The 20,930-nt window shown below is 41.3% G+C and overlaps 1 long non-coding RNA gene across 1 annotated transcript in view; it reads left to right on the top strand.

Moving 5' to 3' along the window:
* The first annotated feature begins 589 nt into the window (after positions 1–589).
* The window catches only part of LOC127547329 (uncharacterized), a 45,155-nt gene continuing 24,814 nt past the window's right edge, over positions 590–20,930 (top strand). Inside the window, exons 1-2 of the long non-coding RNA XR_007950159.1 lie at positions 590–745; positions 14,764–15,071. This is a non-coding gene — a long non-coding RNA (uncharacterized LOC127547329). The remainder of the gene's footprint in view (positions 746–14,763; positions 15,072–20,930) is intronic.

The raw sequence follows: 20,930 nt of genomic DNA, 5'->3' as shown, positions 1-20,930 counted from the left end.
AGCTCAATGTGCTCTTGAGTCCAGATGGGTCACTTATTCCACTAAAATCAGGCTCCTGGTTTATAGTAATAAAGGTAATGAGTCATGTGAGCCCTTTCCACTCCCCTCTAGAAGGGAAATTGTTATTATTGTTGTTCAGTCATATTCGATCGTGTTGATTCTTCATGACCCCATTTGGAGTTTTCTTGGTAAATATATGAGACTGGTTGGCCCTTTCCTTTCCCAGCTCATTTCACAGATGAGGAAACTGAGGCAAACAGGATAAAGTGAACTGCCTAAGGTCACACAGTTAGGAAGTATCTGAAGCTGGATTTGAACTCATGAAGATGTCTTCCTAACCAGCATTCTATGCACTAAGACCTAAATGTCTGGAAGGAGCATTGAAGGTTATCTAATCCACATCTCCTTTTATAGGGGAGGTAGCTGAAATCCATAAAGGTTAAGTGAGACGTGAACTTTGGTGAAGGGGATTTTAAAGGACGTTTATTTAACATGAGCTCATTGCTGTGTTGGATATCTTTCTATTGTGAAATCTAACATCGTCAATCTGACTCTCAGAATACTATCGACAGGGACACTTTGTACTTTTCTCCTGGCCTCGGCCCTAGAATGAAGGTTTTTCTCTCTGACTAAGACTTCCCCGATGCAGAATTCCAGCAGACTCTCAATAGATGATGCTGAAAGCACAGACTGCCAAAGGAAAGGCCCATTTTCTTCCAGCTCTCCTCTTCTCAAGAGCAAAAAGGTAAAAAATGGGATCCCATCCCCGCCTCTACCCACGTACTTTATTATCTCCCTGGTGGGCGGCGTTGCTTGGAAGAAGTCATGAGAACTTGCTCCAGAGACTTAGTCGATACACTTTGGAAAGGAGAATGATCTTATTTAGCAAAAGGAAGTGTTTCGCTCTACGTCACAGCATCAAGCCTTCAGAGGGTTCACAGCTTTTATGGGAAGGGGACAATAGAGGTTCCTACACTGATCAGTCATTCTCCTGGGGGAGGGGGATTGATTTACCTTATTCTATAGCCCTTCCTCATTAACATAATACATATACATGCATGTATATTTATGTCTGAATCTACATATGTAAATACATATGTATAATTTAGTATAAATTATGTGTTTACAAGAGGTAGAGAAGAGTTTGATAAATCAGATAAATTTAGACTTGAAATAGTCATGGCTTATATTTACAGAACACTTAAAAAAAAAAAAAAAGGTACTTTGTCCAGGGTCTGAGAGCCAGTTTGTGTCAGAGGGAGGATTTGGGGTCAGGTCTTTCCAAGGTTAAAGTCAACCCTTTATCTACTCTGCCATAGTCCTTCTCTCCATGGAGTGAGCCTATCCTTGAGTTGGAAGCAGCCTCATCTTTACAATTCATTTCTGTACAATGGGGGAGTTGAACATGGTGGCTTCTGATGTTCCTTCTATATTATGATTCTTGAGATTCTGAACTTGACAGAGTGGCCGGGAAATAGTAGATCTTTAATACATATTGATTGCTTGATTCTGTGATTCGTTTATCTTAAAGGTACTTTAGTGGAACCCATTTTCCAAGGCGTGAATTTATGCTCTGCTCTTCATGGCTTCTCAGTTCCTTTCTGCCATGGCAAGGCACACCTGCAAAGTTCAGGCCGTGAGCAAGCACATCCCACAGCTGGATGTTTGCCACTCAGTTATTGCTCATGTCCGCAGAGGCTAGCCTCCATTTCTAAGGATTTGGGCAGGCCTCCAAACATCCCAGACTCTATTCCTTCACATTCTGTTCCAGGTTGCTGAGCATTGCAGCCTGGGGAATAATTGTTTTAACTCTTTTTGGAGAAAAAAAAAAGTCCCTCCGTTTCCTGCTCTCTATCCCATTTATGCCAGACCTAATTGCCCACGAAGTTGTGCTTTCAGTCATTCTCTAATAAGGAGATAAGAGGGAGAGCACTCAGTCCAGCTTTCTTCTGGACTCTTTCTTGCCTTTGAAGGCAGAGATTATATCCATTTTTGTATTTCTATCCTTTGGCATAGGATAAACACTTTATAAATGTTTATTTATTTGTTCACTTATTCATGCAGTTATTCAGAGCCAGAATTAAAATTCAGGGCCCCGATGCTACAGACAATGCTCTTAACTCTAAGATTTTGCTTCTCCCAGTTCCTAGTTCGGTATGAATTTTTGCCTCCTTTCCCTCCTAGTTACCAACTCTTCGTTGTGATTCAGTCATGTGACTCTTTGTAACCCCATTTGGGGTTTTCTTGGCACTGGAGTGATTTGCCATTTCCTTCTCCAGCTCATTGTATAGATGAGGAAACTGAGGCACACAGGGTGAAGTGACTTGCCCAGGCCTCCATAGCTAGCATCTGAGGCTGGATTTGAACTCAGGAAAGAGTCTTCCGACTTAAGGTCAGTGCTCTATCCACTGCACTACCAACATGCCCGACTCCTTCTAATCAGTCTCATTTATCAATGTTCATTCTATTAGACTGTCACCTCCTTGGAGGCAGGAAATGTTCAGTCTTTATCATTGTATTCCCATGGACAGACATAGCATATGCTATACAGTAGGTGTTTAATAAATCCTTGAAGAGACTCAAACGAATATGAGGTATATTCCATATATGCATTGCCTTTTCTACAGTTGCTGACACTGCATTGCACGTTGCACATGCTACAGCAATATAGAATAGTGGCTGAATCTTTAGAGGGACTTGATGGAGAAAGCCGGGTTAAGTGCTGAGGCTTCCAGGGGGTGCTCTGAGACAAGCAGGGTGGTTATTATTCCCCCTCACCCTGTTTTAGAGGTGAAGGAAAAAAGGTCCAGAATTCCATTCTTTGCTCAAGGTCAAGGTGATGAAGTTGGGAATCTTTTCTCCCCATCATCTCCTGTTTATTTCCTAACCATGTCTGGGGCTGCAAGGTGCAGCCTGTCGAGTCAGATCTCTGCAGTGACTTGATTGCCCGAGGGGCTCAGTTCCTAACAATTGGGTAGGTTTTCCTCAAAATGAACATGGTAGATGTGTTGCTCAAACAGGTAAACTGGAAGGTACCATCCGTGAGCACGTGGAACGGACACACAAAATATCACAGCAAGACTAGACCTTGAAGTACATGTCATCCAATAGCTTCATTTTAGAGGGAGGACACTGAAGACCCCAGGACCTACCTGATCCATGGATTGGATGAATATTGAGCAAACCACTATTGCTTTGTGTTTCTTTCTTTTCTCTTGGCATTTTCCAGACTGGGAGTCATAGGATCATAGAGCTAAAAGAGATTTCAGGGAACCTCAAGCCCAAACCTTTATTTTTACTGAATCCCAATTAAGTTAAGTGACTTGTCCAAAATCACAGGTCTAACTTCCAGAGGTGAGGTCTGTTCTCACGGCCTCTGACTCCATCCAGTGTTGGAACTCTTTTGAATGTCCTCTCAGTTACTTTGTGATCAGCAACTCTATTACTGACTACTCTTGTGATCTCCATCAAATCACATCATTTCTCTGTGTTTTCTTTTTTGGACAATGAGGGGATTGGATTAAGTCATCTCAAAGTACTTAGAACTCTGATGTTCTGTGCTTGGATTACAGCTCTGACAAACTATATTCATCTAACTCTGGTATTTTATGTTATTTAAAAAATATTTTATTCCTGCATTCATTTGTTTATTCACTCATTTATTTCTAGATCATCAACATTTCCTACTATGTCCCTCTCCTTCCACCCCCCTCGACATCTCTTATAATGAAGAATAAAAAAGAGAAAAAAGTCCACCAAATTAATGAACACATCAAACAAATTGAAGTGTTCCTTACCCATAATCCTCTCTCTACAAAGAAGGGTCATTTTTGCTCATTATAATTTAACAGAATTCAGGATTGATTTCTTTTGTTGTTGTTTTTCTTTCCATTTATATTAAGAGAGTCACACCATTCTCCTGCTTCTGCTTACTTTGCATCAATGCATCTAAGTCTTCCTGTGCTTCTTCATGATCATCAAATGCATACTTTTTATAATATGGTCATATTTCATCACCTTCATGTATCATAAATTATTCCCCAAACAAGGGGAATCTTTTTTGTCTTGAGTTTTTTCCTATTACATAAATTGCTAACATTCTGTGTTCTATGTTCCCTTTCCAACTCTAAGATTCTTAGTTCTGAGCTCCTTTTCTGCTGTAACTTTCTCAGTTCTAGGCTCCCTTCCAATCCTGACATTGTTTTATGATCTTTCTGAGCTCTAAAGTTCTATATGCCTCTTATTTCCTAATTGGGCAAATGGGAAGTCAGCCAACTTTAAATTCATTCATGCAATCATTCACTCATTTACTCATTAAATTAATCAATCAACCAAACCTCTATTAAATCTCTATTGTGGGCAATTATACCATGCTAGAAACTGGGGAAGACATAAAGTTTAAATGGGACAAGGCTGCTGTCCATTTGAAGAGAGTAAAGATAGAAGAATAAAGCCGAAACCCAGAAAATATATTATTTAGCATATGTATCTTGGAAAGATACAGGAAAATGCTATATGAGGTTGAAGGGGGAAGGAAAGAAATTATTTCACAACAACTCTGGGAGGCAGGTACTATTATTTCTATCTTATAGCTGAGGAAACTGAGGCAGACAAAAGTTAAGTGACTTGCTCAAGTTCACATAGAAAATATCTGAAGTCAAAGTTGAACTCTTCCTGACTCCAGACTCGACGCTCACTCTGCCACTCAGGAGTCCACTTGCCATTAAATTTATCAAAGAGAGCTTCTTGTTGAGCTTTGCAGTTAAGATCAACTTTAAGGACATGCTGGTATTCGTTAGGCAGAGCGAGAGCATCCCAGGTGTTGGGGATGGTGCAAGCAAAGGGTCAGAAACAGTAAAGTCCACTGAGTAATAGAGATAAAGAGGAAGGAGGATGGTGTCAGGTAATGGAGGTTAGGGAGTACTGGGTCAATCATTTTGAATTGTACTTGGGAGACAAGAGAAAGCACCTGAAGATTTTTGAACAAAGAGGAAGGTGGTAACCAAATTAAAATATTTAAAAGAGCATTCTCTTAGTGGTTATGGCAGTATGGAATAGAGAGCAGGGATGGGAAAAGTTGTTAGGAGGCTCTTGAAATTATCCAGGTGCTTTTCCAGGAGGGTTTATAATAAGGTGGTTGCAGCAGGACTAGAGAATTAAAAAGACATTATGGAATAGAATTGCGAGAAATTTCTGGTGACTTAGAGGTAAGAATTAGGGGAGAGAAGAGTCAAATAGAAGTCTCAAATTATGATTTGGGTGACAGAAATAATGATGACAAAGAGAGAGGAACAGAGTGATGTAATAATGACAACCGACAGAAGTTTTTGATTAATAATGATTTCAATATCCTGAAAATTCATGGTCATAATTCTGTCAAATCTTCCCTCCCTCCCTCTTTCCCTCCCTCTCCCTCTTCCCCTTCTCTCTCTTTCTTTCTCTCCCTCTCCTTCCTTCCCTCACTCCCTATCCTTCCCTTCTTCCCTCCTTCCTTCCCTACCCGTCTCTCCCTCCCTCTTTTCCCCCTCTCTCTTTCTCTTCCTCTCTCTTTCTCTCCCTCCCTCCCTCTCTCTCTCCTCTCTCTCTTTCATATATATATATAAACTCCATTGATGGAAAATGATATTTCTCTAAGTACTTTAGACAACATGGAAGTATCTCTTGCTAAAGGCTAAAGGGAATATTCTCTTTTTTATTTTTTATTTTATAATAACTTTATATTGACAGAATCCATGCCAGGGTAATTTTTTTACAACATTATCCCTTGCACTCGTTTCTGTTCTGATTTTTCCTCTCCCTCCCTCCACCCCCTCCCCTAGATGGCAAGCAGTCTAAAGGGAATATTCTTGTTGTAGACACAAAACTTGAATGCCCTCAGCAGCCAAACCGCAAACATCATCTTGTTACAACTCCACTGTTTACCCAATGTTGCCACATTATCAGTTGAAATTAGAATTTCCACTGATTTCGTCTGATTTTGAATCCTGGGACCAACCAACAAACATCGAATCTTTCTTCTCCCAGGCATCCCTTCAAGTTCTTGAGTGCATCTATCCTGGTTCTTGTAAATTATTTCCTCTCCAGACTAAGCCGACCTTGGTCCTTCAACCACAGCTCATATGGTATAGATATGTGATCGTTAATCTTGCGGCCCTCCTCCTCTGCTGCTTTATAACTCATCGATATCTTTTCTAGATTGTGGTATCCAGAACTGAACTCCACTATGTGGCTATTGTCTGATCGTGGCAGTGGCAGAGAAATTACAGTCATTGGATTGTATCAACATTGCTCCTGGGTCTGTCTCAGGGCAAAATATCCTGAAAAGGATATTTATTTTGGAGATCACCTTGTGATTTTGATGTGGTGTGAGTTATAAGTCTTTTCCATTTTTCTCTTGTCTTCTCTGGTTCTAGCCAAATAATTGGTCATCAGTCATTAGAACATAGCCATATCTTTTGGCAAACTAAGGTTAGAGGAGGCATAGGAAAAACCTGACTTTCTTTTCCTTAGCTTTCCTTAAAGAATAAAGTGCATTATAGATTTTTGAGAGCTTTGATCGCCCATTCTCAGGTCCTAATCGCTCCAGCCTTGACCACCATAATACCTCTAGATTCTAGAAATGGCCTGTGAGGTAAATTTTGCTTAACCAGTATGATTTCAGGGATCAGTGGAAGACTCGTTGCTCCTGGGAAACATTTCTCCTACTTGTTGTCTGTTACCTGTAATTAATCATTCCTGGAAAACTCTCCATCTTTAACTCAATTGCCAGCTTCCTGGCTTCCAGGTTTGAAGGAAACTCAGTCAGGAAATGGAATATTGCACACAAGGGACAGCATTTTGCTGCTTTGCATCCCTGGGTTCAAATTGTGGCTCTGACAGTTGATAAATAGATGAAAAATAAAACATTAATTAATCAAATGCTAAGGGCCAGGTATAAACAAAAAGAAAGAAAGCTCAATCCTATTCTATAAGAGTTTGCATTGTATTGGTGGAAGACTTGACATAAATGGAAGCTGAGCATGGAAGTGGATGAAAGTAAGAAAGGGAAAAAGTTCCTGTGTAAAGGCGAGGTGTAAATACCCTGAAAGTCAGAATCTGAGCTAGGGGAGACATGAGCATGGCCGGTCTGGTCTATTGGACGTTCTAGACCAGGGAGACTGTTTCTCAAATGTCATTGAGAGGCTGTAATGAGATAATCCATGAAGAATATTTTGAAAAGCACTAGATAGATAACAGTGATCAGCCATCAATTTAATCACCGTAGGGGTAGAGTTCTCAAACTTTTTGGTCCTAAAAAATTAGTCCCAGGACTACTTTCCATTCTTAGAAACTACAGAGGATCCTTTACTAATAAGCTTTTGCTTATGTGATTATGTTTATTGTTATTCTCCATGATTTTGTTTATGTGGCAAGTCATCATCTCTAAGTGTTTCCCAAATGATTCTCCCAACACTGGAGTGGAAGAAGGGTGTTGATTTACACCCGTGGAGGGACATTCCCCACTGGACCACTCTATACCAATAGCAATCGATGTATAGTTCTCCCTCAGGGGGTTTGTGAGGTCAAAACAATTTTCAAAATAATAATATTAAGATATTTAAATGTCTGGGCAGTGGATAGAGCACCAGCCCTGAAGTCAGGAGGACTCGAGTTCAAATCTGGCCTCAACACTTAATACTTCCTAGCTGTGTGACCCTGGGCAAGTCACTTAACCCCAATTGCCTCAGGTCCCCCCCCCAAAAAATATTTAAATGTCTAATATGTGACAAATCAATAGCCCTCACCTTCATAAACAAAAGCTTTTTAAAAGAGCTTCCTTTTTACTTGAAAATAACTTACAGTAAGAACTAGTTGTCCAAAGCAATGTTTCCCAACTAAAATTGTACTATAAGTATGCCCAATATCTTTGGCAATGACCATATCAGGGGTTCCTTTAGTCTTGGGGATGGTGGGGAGGGGGAGAATGTCTTTGCTACCCAGAGGCCTTGGCGAGAAGGAGGGAGTAGGAGTGAGAAGATCTCCATAAAGAAAAGAAGGACTCATCTGCAGTCTGTCAAGTCAGAACATCAACTTGATTGCCCCGGGTGTTCAGCATTCTAACTTTGTGACAGTTGTACAGATTTTTATTGAAGGGAGCCTTGGTGGATCTGTAGAACTTTATGACAGGTAGCGTGAGAGGTGAGATGTGCAGAAGCTCGGAGCTTTAGCCTGTCAGACTTGGAAGAGAAGTCAAGATTTTAAATTTGCAGGTTTTTAAGATGTAAGGGCCTTGGTGGTCTCATCTGTAATAAAATATTCACAGTAACACTTTTGGGGAGTAACATACTAGAAACAGTATCTATCTATCCAGGACAGGGATGAAAGAGTTGTATAAAATAATAATCAAAAGCTAGGATTCAGAGGGTTCCTTAAAGTTGGCAAAATGTTTCACTACTGTTTCATTTGATTCTTATAACAGATCTGGGAGGGAAGTGCTATTTTCCCATCCATTTTACAGATGGGGAAACTGAGGCAAATAGCAATTAAGTGATTTGCCCAGCCTCACATAGTAAATGTCTAAGGCTAGAATTAAACTCAGGTCTTTCTAATTTCAAATCGAGTGCTCTATCCACTGTGCCAACCAATAATCAAAGAATATTGCTATGTTGTGAGAAAAGATTTATCTGAGAATTCACAAAAATTAGAGAGTTTTTTTTAAACTTTTAATTATTGGGGCAGCTAGGTGGTGCAGCACCAGCCCTGAAGTCAGCAAGACCTGAGTTCAAATGTGACCTCAGACACTTAACACAGACCCTGAGCAAGTCACAATCCCAATTGCCTCAACAAAAACAACCACCACCCCAAAACCCTTTTAATTATTGATTTTATTTAAAAATGGTCAAGCATTCATTTTTCTTCCTTCTATCTTCCTCCCTTCATGAAGAAAAGAAAAAGAAAAACAAAATCCTTGTAACAAATGTGTATAGTCAAGTAAAGCAAGTTCTCATATTGGCTAGATCTAAAAATGTGTATTATCATTCTGCAGATCTGGTCTATCCCCTTTTGTCAGAAGGTGTCCGACAGTGTATTCCATCACTGCTCCTTTGAAATCAGCATCGGACATCGTTCTCTCAGAATTGTTTTTGACAATGTTATGGTCGGAGACTGTTGGTTCTGCTTGTTTCACTCTGCATCTTTCCAGGTTTCTATGAAACCGTCTCACAATTCCTTCAAGCACAATGTATTTTCTCACATTTGTGTGCATCTTGTCTTTAGCCATTTTGCAACTGATGTACATTCTCTTTGTTCCAGTTTTATGTTCCTACAAAAAGAACTTCCATAAACACTTTTATATGTGGAGCAGCTTTTCCTTTTTTTTTTTTTTTTTTAATCTCTTTTGGTTGCAGCTCAGGACTCCTATTGTTGGATTTAAGGGGATTCTTAGTTTAGTAACTTTGCAGGCTTATTCCCAAATTGTTTTCCCCAATGGCCGGATGCATTCGCATCTCTGGCTACGAGGTGCCAGTGCACCTGTGTCTCCCGGTCTCTTCAGCATTTGTCATTTTCTTTCATTTTGCCAACTTTGTCCAATGGATGAGTATGAGGGAACCTCAACTTCACTTTAATTTGCATTCCTCTAATTAGTGGAGAATTTTTCAAAGATTGTAAATAGCGTGAATGTCTAAGGATGATCTCTATGGATTGATGCACATACGCGCACATGCACGTGCACACACACACATATAATGACTCCAATATTGTAAAGGACATTAAGAAATTTGCCTGAAGTCACACAGCTAGGAAGGGTTTAGGGTGTGATGTGGGCCCGGATCTATGTGAGCCTAAGTCAAGTAGGTCCAGAATTTGGAGACTGATCACCAGGACCCTCTGCTTCTCAGGGCTCCCTTGGCCGGGCAGCCTGAGTGTTGACGGCTTACAAACTCCCCCTGGGAAGGCTGGGATTCTCATTATCCCTCTTTGGCAGTTGGGAAAGGGAGGGAGCAGAAGTCCTCCATCCCGAGCCAAGGAAACGGAAAAGTCGTTAATGTGGAAGGCGGCCTGAGCCACTGGTGGGAATGGGGTGAAGGGCAAGGTTTGCTGGGAGTCTGCTGGGCTGTAGGACAGGCTCAGGGATGGGACAGCCTCTCTTGACCTCACCCCCTACTGGGCTGGAGCTTAGTTTGCTTCTTTTGGAGATGGGCCCTGAGTGGGAAAGTTGGCCCTGCCGGTCTCTCTCCCTCTTGGGACTGCTCACCTACTTGGTGAGTAGCTGGGAAAGGAGCAGAGGGTCATGGCTCACTCCCACTGCCCCTCAAACAAACTCCAAGGACTCTTTCCTCCCCCTGAAAAGGCCTTGCCTATATCTGCTCTTATTTAGAATAATAACGGACATTTAGAGAGTATTGCATTGTAAAGCCTTCCAAGCACACGTACATTGTCTTTTTTGTTGTTGTTGTTGTTGTTGTTGAGGCAATTGAGGTCAAGTGGTTTGCCCAGGGTCACACAGCTAGGAAGTGTTAAGTGTCTGAGACCAGATTTGAACTCAAATCCTCCTGACTTCATGGCTGGTGCTCTATCTACTGCACCCCTAGCTGCCCTGCCCATACATTGTCTTAAGGGAGGTTCACAACAAGTCCAAAAGGCAAATTGTACCATCATCATCATCATCATCATCATCATCATCATCATCATCATCATCATCATTTCCATCTTGCAGTGTGGAAGAACATGAGAAAGCCAGGTCAGAGAGCCTGGATAGCTCAGTTGTGATCACACAATTATCAGAGGCACTGGTCAGCACTCTCTTCATTATCTCATTATCCCATGATGGCTCCGGACCCACTCAAGAGGGTCCTTAGTGGAAGAGTGAGAATGGTAATTCAAGAGGGGCAGACTCTGCATTGTTATTTCTTTTGTTATTGCTCAGTCATTGTTTTAAGTCATGTTCAACTCTTTATGATTCCATGTGGGGTTTTCTTGGCAGAGATATCAGAGTGGTTTGCCATGTTTTCCTCTTACTCATTTTACAGAAGAGGAAACTGAGGCAAACAGGATTAAGTGATTTGCCCAGGGTCTCACAGCTCATTAAGAGCAGGACATCCATAGCATAACACTTTGCATATGCCCTATGATCTGAACATCAGTTGCCACCATCAATAGGTCACACAAAAAGATTTTTTTTGAAAGGACAGATATACATAAAAAAGAATTATACTTCCTACAACTTCCCTCTTTTAGAGACAGAAGATGCTCTGTACTCAGTGCTGAGGAGATCAGCACTGGTGGGCCATAGGATTTCTATAGATTCAAAAGATTCCAGAGTAGATCTGGGTGGAATAGTGGGTGGGATGAAAAGGCCCTCTGTCCTTGGGAGAAATGCTTCTCTGGTTCCTTCATGATCCAAGAGCTTGTGAGTTTCTTCCTTGGCTTTTGGGTTTGTCTTCCATGTCTGAAAGACTTTCAGTTTCTCTAGAGTCTTTCAACACCCAGTCAGCTCTTACCTTTTTAAAGAAACCTTTCCCAGTATTTCTAAACTTCTAGAAGCTTATACTCTAAGTTTAATTTCCAAATACTCTCTATTTATCTAGTACGTACCTATTGCACATTGTCATTTTTGGGTTTTGATGGCTCAGAGTGAATGTTTCTCTTCTGGCCAGAAATCTTGAGAATCTTCTCCTCCACACTGATTTTTTTTTAGTAGGTTGATGTGTTTTTGGCTTATTTTATTTTATTTTTACCTTGCCTCAAATCACTGTATCACCAAATGGATGTTGCTTCAGACAAACTGATCCCTGGGAAAGATCATAGCTTAAAAATTGATCTCCCTGGTGCATCTGGAGCTATCTCCAGTTCCTGACCTGTGTCTTGCTGTTGGACTCAGGTGATTCTGGAAGAGACTTTGTACAGCCCTGTCTCACTTAAATCCAGCTCACCTGCAAGTCAGGACATCCTCCTCCTGATGTCATTGGCCCTCTTTGAAAATGACGGACAATCAACAATAATCCCATCCATTCCTTCTCATTCTTTTTCAAATGCTACAATTTTCTCCAGAGGATCTATCCAATGTGCCAAAGGCTTTCTTTAGTTTAAGAAAAAAATCCATGAATTCGAGTGCAGAACTCAAGCTTTCCATTTTGTGTCTCCCAGCCTGCATGCATGACCAACCACCTCTTTCTCTGATCATCCTTATCCTTATATTAAAGATGAAGATGTTCTCAGAGAAGTGAAGGGAGTTGTCCAACATCATAGAACTTATAAATGGCAGAACACAACTTATAACCCAAGTCTTCTTCTTCTAAGTCTGCTGCTTTCTTTCCTTCATCACTTTCTTCTTCTTCTTCTTCTCTTCATCATATTAAATCCTGATTTGGTTGACTCTCTGGGGAACAGGGCAAACTTTCTCTCCCATGTTCAGTCTGACATTCTATTTCCTCTGTCCTGGACTTCATTATCTGCCCTCCATGGCAAGAACCGAGGGCCTTAGGTTTACTTGGCTGTGAGCTCCAGTGAGATAAAGAGACAATCAGGATAAGCCATCTGGCAATCATTAACAAGGACCACGGAATGAGTCATTCCCTTTGACCTGACAATACCACTGTTGGGAACACATCCCAAGGAAATACTTAAAAAGAAAAAGGGAACTATTTGTACATTTTGTAGAAGTCTCTACTTAAGAGTTATAAATGTTATAGGAAAAAAGTTCTCGCTGTCTAAATACCTTCCCCACTAAGGCTGCTATCCATCAAACCTGTATTTAATTTGTATGAATTTTAATCAATAATTTATGGATTTATCATCCCCCCTCATGAGGTTTTGGAACGTGAGCTTTTTGAAGATGAGGATTGTTTTTGTCTTTCTATTTCCAGGGCTTAGGACAGTTTCTAGAACATAAGACGTGCTTAATAAGGGCTGTCGATGGGTTGGGAAAGACTTAAAAACACAACAGCGAAATTAAAATCAGCAGGATGACACAAAAGCACGGATGGTGGAGCTTGGCCACAGATTGGCTATGGGAGGAAGAGAGGGAGCACTTGAGGACGGCACCCACCATGGAAGGATGGCGGAACCCTCAACAATCATGGAGAAGTTAGGAAGAGGGAAATGATTTGGGGAAAAGATGAATTCAGTTTCGTACATGTTGAGTTCAGGTTATCTACTGAGTATCCAGTTGGACTATTCCAAGAAATAGCTGAAGATTTTATTGTATCCCAGAACCAGAGAGCTAGAAAGAACCTTAGAGGTCATCGAGCCCATCCTTTTCTTTTGATAGAGGCAGAAACTGATGCCCAGAGCTTGCCTGGAGTCATCCAACTAGTGAATGGTAATCATTGGCTTAAATTCAAGTCTTATGATTATTTGTGTGCACTTTCTCACAAAGCAACTACTATGTTGTTACAAATGATACATTTAGAAATATGAAGAAGTTTATATGGATAAATCAACATTAAAAAAGAACCAGGAGGAGCCAATATGTGTGGACTATAATTTCATTTATATAGCTATATTTATCTCAAGAGATCAATCAACATACATTCACCAAGCTCTTACTCTGTGCCAGGCAATAAGCAAGAGATTTGGGATGTAAAGAAACAATTCTGTGTTTCTGAAATTTATCTTCTATTGGAATAGATAGATGGGCACATAGAGGGGGATATGAAGGGTAAGTATAAAGGCTTCAGTACTCCTTAATCCTACCTCTAAACCATAAAATTCAATAATGTGGTGCATATAAGACCATTTCTCAATGCTACCTACAAGCCATAAAATTAGCATATCAGTGACAGGAAGAACTGGATCTCTCTGTCTTTTCCAATGAATTTATCTTCGTACTTCTGGTTCTTTGCTAAATCCTTTTGGAACTTGGCCTACTTCAATTGGCTTTGCGATGAGAATAAACCTGGCCCCTTGACTTGGAGATGAGTTCAAGCCTGCAAATTCTTTTGAGACACCTTGTGACATGGCTCTGCAACCCCAATCTTTGGGGGGGGTCTCCTTTTGAATGTCGACAATAAGAATGGACATTTTTAGACTAAGCTTGTGATTTTGACAGAGAAAGAACTGAAAAATTAAGTCTTGTTGAGAGTCAAACAGATGGTAAGAGGTTTCTGAGGCAGGATTTGAATCCAGGTTTTCCTGAATCTCAATCCAGTGCTCCTTGGTTAATCAGACATGAAGAGTGACTTGTCCCTACCTTGTTGTCCCATCCACATATCTCGTTTAAATCTATTTCTTTAGTCAAAGGTCAGATCAACAGTATCTGCTTTTGCTACCGTGAAGGCTCTAATCCTCTGCCTCTCTGAGGCTCCATTCAGCAACTCTGTGATCAGATGATACTGACTTTCTAGTCACCCTTCTCAATCCCTCATTCCCACTGCCTCCACCTAATCCCTTCCACTTTCTTGCCTCTCTGTTCCCCACTCTTCCACTTTACCTTCTGGAACCCCACTCCCTTGTAAGCAAATCACTCTTCCTTTTCAAACCACTTGTTCCAAGTACTAAGTTGCATGTTGAAATTGCTGGGTGCCATATCCAGCTGGCCCAGGGGAGCTGTCAAATGCTGGATTGAAGCATTGTTATCTGGGAAGGGAGCCAGGTTAGCTCCATCATGAATGCACACGTACAGATTGACTCTTTGTGTGTGTGTGTGTGTGTGTGTGTGTGTGTGTTTTCACCTGTGTGAATTAAGGGTATGTGGTGTTGGAGGTGGGAAGGGATTGGTCCTAATCCTTCAATGTTTTCTTCTCTTTAACATCCCCACTCTCCCAAATACTCTCTCTTTTTTAGAGATGCTGCTGAATCTTTAAATCTTACTTCTACAAGATACTAGAAGGTCCCAGTGGCTCTTGAGTTTAGAGTCAAGAAGAATGACAGCTTTTCAGAAACTTGAGATGGAAGGTACCTTGGCAGCCCATCCGAACTTGGACAGAAGTCCTTATTGCAGCAAACCCAACAAATGTTCCTTCAGTTCTTGTTTGAAAATCTCTTCTTTGAAGGAAGGGAAGTTCACCGTCTCCCTCGAGGCAGCCCCCTTTACTTTGGAATAGCCCCTAAATGCCAGGAAGTTGCTCCTTACTCCAGTAGTTCTTCCTGAGGTGAGTATGCCCTCTGGTGATATAGATCCCAAACCATCCATGCTTGCTCATCCTGTGTCCCTCCTGCCCACGCTTTCTTCTCAGATCACCATAAGGTGGTCTCTCATCAAGCTGGAGGCCTTCCTCCAGTTTTCTACGGGGGAACTCATTGTGGATCTTTGCTCATTCATTTCTTTGAGGCCATCCTTTCTATCATGTCTCCTTTGTCATTTCTCATTTCTTGTGTGTCATATCCTGCTCATACCCATCACCGGCCTCTCCATCCCCCCGGGTCATCCTCAACTTCAGCTTTCCTTACATCAAGCCCAATGTTATCTTTTTTGCAAATCTTTCATGGCTTCCATGTCATAGAACAAGAGCAACAGTAAAGATAATAATGGTATCCAAGCATTTATATGAGGTTTTCAAAACATTTAAAATATTATTTCAATTTTTCCCTTATAATCCTGGGAGGGAGGGGCTATTATTATTCTGATTTTACAATTGAGGAAAGTGAAACATACCACGATTATGTGAATTGTCTAAGATCATACAGCTAGTAAGCATCTGAAATGGGATTAAAAAAAAAAAAACTGGAATTCAGGTCCAGACTCCAAGTCCAGAGCTCTATTCCTACTTCTTCAGGGCCTGGCAGCTAACTCCCAAATCATTTGGCCTCTCCCCTCATTTTACAGATGACTAAAGACTAAGCCTGCATTAAAAAAAAAAAAAATCCGACAGTTGTGGCTAATTGGGGCTGGGAATGATAAATCTGAAGGCCTTGGAGGGAAAATAACCACAGTAATGCATGCTCTATACTTAGAAGCAGTCATTGCTTTGATTGCCCTAGCCTGAATTTGAGAGTCTATAGAGTTAATGATTTGGGCTGTTTTCTTTCAAAAAGGAAAAAAAAAATATGGAACATAGCCAGTAGTTCTTTTTAAATGTAAATTGACTTTTAAATGACAGCTGAATGCATTCCCCTACCCCAAACCCTGATTGAATACCTTATCATGCCTCCCTCCACTTTACATTTAGAAATGAGATTTACTAGGATTTCCAGGAAGAAGCCGTTACAATAAACAGGCCTCTTGGAACCGGCCCAGATGTGTACAGCTGCCGGGGCTCATCCAGTGTGGGTATTTAAAACCCTACCTTTTAATCTCAGCAATGAGAAGGGAATGGAGTCTGTCCCATGACCCCCCCAATGACAAGTTCACTGCAGGTCAGGCTTCCGTCTATCCTGAGCGGAGAGGAAAGGCCATCGAGGCAGCCTGACTCGATGGAAAGAGGGTGGGATTTGGCTTCAGATGTCTTGGGTTCCAGTTGACTTTGAGCAAGGTCACGTTCTTGAACCTGTTTCCTTCTCTGTAAAATGAGGGGGTTAGAGTAGGTAATGTGGGAGATCCCTTTTAACCTAGGATCCCACGAGAACCTTCCCAGAAGGCTGCAAGCTATATGTAGCAAGCAGCCTAGCACTTAGCATGTGCTCACTACATATTTATCACTGATTCATTAGAAAGAGTATTGGGTCTGAAGTCAGGAGAAGCTGGGTTCCAATTCTTCCTCCCCCTCAATGTGCCTCAGTTTCCTTGTTTGTCCAATAACGATACTAATTCTCGCCCCATTACTCATGGAGCCATCAGTGTGTTTAAACTGTAGTGGAAATGTGAGCAATGAAACAAATTGACCTTGGAAACTAGCTACAGGACCTGAGACTGAGTTCTGGTCTTGCTACTTGCGATCCTGAGCAAGTCACTTCCTCTCTTTGGGCTCAGTTCCCTCTTTGGGGGTTAGATTAGTTTCTTTCTGACAGACCCATGGCAAGTCATGAGGTCAGGATCTGAAAGGGACCTAGAAGTCACTTAAGTCAACTTGTTCCCCTTTTACAGATGGGAAACTGAAGCCCATACAAACTGAGCGACACGTCCAAACTCAGTCACACAGTAAGTGTGCAGGTGTCAGGATTTAAGTGGAGGTCCTAACCCTAACCCTTTGTTATCATACACAGTATCTCTTTCATTTATTTAATAATAGATGAATAATTTTAATAATAATGAGAATTAGCTAGCATTTATATAGCACCTACTATGTGCCAGACACTATGCTAAGCACTTTCTATATATTATCTCATTTGAGCCTTACTACAGCTTACTACAACTGATAGATGCTATTATTATCTCATTTTACTATTGAGGAAATGGAGAAAGAACACAGTAAGAATCTAAGGCTAGATTTGAACTCGGGTTTTTTTGATTTCAGGCCCAGCTAAGTGCCTGCTTCCACTCCATTGCATTGAGCCTTCTTGTTCTTTCCTGGACAGTGAAGGCAACTCTCCAGTCACTTAGAAGGTCCTTGTGAGGGGAGAAGGGAGGGAAGAGTTTGACAGCTCTAAAAGACTGTAGAAATGTGGTGTGTTATTCAGTCCTCATTAAAAAAGTTCTTATCCCTTAATTCCTCTCTCATTGACTCTTCTGTTTTCAATTATTATGATGATGATGATGATATGGCCAGGATAGTGTTCAGGTGGGAAGAATTTCTTCTTTTCTTCCTTCCTCTCTTAACTTCAGCTGTTTTACTTTAGGGATCCCCTCCCCCAAAATGGACTTAGATGCTCTTCCATGAAGGTTTGGGAGAACGCAAAGTTGTTTTTCTATTTTAAAAATAACTTGATTCTTTCTCTACTTGCTCCCAATTAAAAACATACTTTGGGGTTTTAGGAAGCAAGACCCAGGACTTGCAAAGGAGTTAAAAAAAAAAAAAAGCAGCAGCAGCAGTGAGCATGTTTCCATGGTGAAAAACATCTGCTGAAACATCATCCGGAACGTAGGACCATTGGTGGTTTCACACATTGGGCCGTCGGCTAAGTGGAATGGCTAAGGGGCTTGCAAGGGGGGTTATTGCAGAGGGGAGGCAGGGAGGCAGAATCCTAGTCTGGTAACCTTTCTGACAAGGGGCATTGAGCCTCTGTGGAAACCTGGGTTTAAGTCCTGCCCTGCCCCTTCCCGTCAATTGATCTAGTGAAATATCTCTTTTCAAGATACATTTTTCTCATCTCGAGATGAGGGCTTGGGCTAGCTCCTCTCTGGGCTCCCTTCCTGTTCTGGGCTATCCTGATCTCTGAAAGCTGAAGGTCATTTCACTTTTTGATAGCCCACTTTGTCAGGAGTTTCCCTAAGATCCAGCTTAAATCTGTGTCAAATCTGTCTACTCCTTCCTTCAAATGACTGCTTTTTAACCTTAAAAACAGCTGGCACGGCCCCCCAGAACCTAGTCTTCTCCAGGCTAAAGACTTTGAATCCCTTTGACTAATCTTCACGTAACATTGACTCAAGGTCCTCCTTAGGGTCGTAGGTCCGGGCTCCCAAGAAATCTCAGAGGGCTCGGAGTCCTGCTCCTCATCATACCCAGGAGAGACCTTGGACTTTGAGAAATCAGATTCTCAGAAAATTGGGTCAGTGAGAAGTAGAGAAGGCAGAGGCAGATGCAGCTACAGGGTCAAGGACAAGGGCAGGGGCAGAGGCACAGGCACAGGCACAGACATGGACAGGGCCGGCAGAAATTATAGTTGCAGGGCTGAGGAATTATGAGGGGAGTGATGCAGAAGTGGAAACAACAAATGCAGCCTCCTTTTCCCAAAAGATTGGCAGTGAAGGCAAAAAGAGAGAAAAAGACAGAACTAGGGAAGAGACAGAAAGAAGACTTGGCAGACTTGAGGAAGTGAGATATTCCTGGTGATTTACTTGGGGACAAATGTTGGTTTCAGAAGGAACCTGGTACTCAAGACCAAGGGTTAGGGGTAAAGATAAGGGAGTCATGGGTAAGAAAGTGACAACCTTAGAGGATGGGGGGGATAGGGATATAAAGGTGGGGGGAGTGCTATGGTTTTAATGTTGGGGATTTAGAAGAAACAAATGGAGGAGAAGGGCACGATCTGTCCAAGAGGATCAGTTTTGAGGATGAAATTTGGATTTCGGAGTGATGGCTTAAAATATAGCCATAATCGCAGTTAGACCAAGGATGATGGGCTAAGGTGGGCTAAGGAGGGTGGAGTCTTCCACATCTAGTGAAGAAGGCTATTAACTGAAAGGAAAGGGAGGAGAAAACAGCAGTGATTGATTGATAGATAGATAGATAGATGACAGTTGATAGGATAGACAAATGATACATAGGCTAAATAGATAATTTATAGTATAGATAGAAAGAAAGATAGCATAAATGGATTGATAGATGATTTTTCTGTTGTCTAAGCACTTCCCATGTGTCAAGCATTATATTAAGTGTTGTAAATAAAAATACAAGCAAACAGGACAGTTCTTGCCTATATAAGATGTTCTATTCGAATGGGAAAAGACAAAATATAAAAGACCATAAGGCAGACAGTGGTTGATGAGGAAGAAAAGACTAGAGAGAGTCTGTATACCACAAAAAAGCAAGAATAATATAGGAAAAAGAAATATAGCAAAGATGATATCCATCCAAGAAGAAAGACATCCCTCCCAAACCTAAAGTCACAGATTGTACTCGACAAATACATAATTATGGGTAATGAATAGAGTAAGCGACAGAGCTTAATGAAAAGCAAATTTGACCTCCATATTATTGAGCTGTAGGGGAATGGAGTTTTGTACTAACATCTGTTTCTGGAAGGTCTATCTCAATCAAAAGGAAGTGAACAGTTAAGAGAGGCATTATGCATAATATGTTAGGCACACAATTATTTGCAAATGATGCATAAAACTACTATCCATCTGAGTAGTGCTGGATATTAAGAAGAAACAGATTAAGGGGCAGCTGCCCTGTATGCATTAAGAGCTATCTTGAAGCTGACAAAATTTGAGTTCAAATCTCCCTGATTCATATAAGTCATATTTTCTTGGGCAAATCACTTAACCCTCTCAAGTGTCTTAGCAACTCTCTAAGCCTCTTAATTGTAGAGAATGTATCAAGTGGATGAAAGAAATTCCCTTATATGGGAATTCCCTAAAACAATCAGATCCCAGGTACAGTCGCTATCCTTTTATACATAGGTGAAGAAAGCTAGGAGCTAATGGGACAGGGACATGGGAAAGAGCATTTATGGGAAATTTAATAGAAGGAGGAATGGGAATCAAGTTATTCTGGGGGTGTACTACAGCGGACTGGAGAGAAGAAGGATGAGAGGCGACATAATGGAGTGGAAAAAATACTGACCTCAGGATATGAAGAGATGAAGGTTCTAATTTGACATTTATGTTCATAACCACAGGGAAATCACTCCTCTGAGGTTCAGTTTACTGAATCATTATGGGGATAATGATTGTTAGTTGCATCATAGTTGGTTGGTTATTGTCTTTCATTCTTGAAGAGGACCACAATGACATCATTATGTTAGAGTCAAGTTAAATTTACCTCATAGAATTGTTGTGACGATCAAATGTAAAGCACTGGGGAAGTCTCAAAGTGATCTAGAACTTCTCCTCCTTCTCCTTTTCCTGCTCCTTCTCCTCTTCCTCCTCCTCTTCTTTCTCCTCTTCCTCCTCCTCTTCTTTCTCCTCTTCCTCCTCATACTGCTCCTCCCTTCCTCCCTTTCTCCCTTCCTCCCTTTTTCCCTTCCCTGTCTCTGTCAGTCTCTGTCTCTCTTCTCTCTTCTCTCTCTCTCTCTCTCTCTCTCTCTCTCTCTCTCTCTCTCTCTCTCTCTCTCTCTCTGTCTGTCTCTGTCTCTTTGTCCGTGGTACCTGTTGTCTCCCTTGACTGGACTGCCCTCCCTCCAGATGTCTTATCCTTAAGAATTCCTCATTAATTTCTCATTAACTTCAAGTGTCATACTCTAAGTAAAACATTCCCTGATTCCTCCTTCTGGATGCCAGATCCCAGCCCTGGCTGCTACTAATGCCTTCC

This window comes from Antechinus flavipes, chromosome 2, assembly GCF_016432865.1.
Source record: "Antechinus flavipes isolate AdamAnt ecotype Samford, QLD, Australia chromosome 2, AdamAnt_v2, whole genome shotgun sequence".
NCBI lineage: Eukaryota > Metazoa > Chordata > Mammalia > Dasyuromorphia > Dasyuridae > Antechinus > Antechinus flavipes.
The sequence above is the reverse complement of the archived record's forward strand: the minus strand, read 5'-3'. Positions and strand labels throughout refer to the sequence as shown.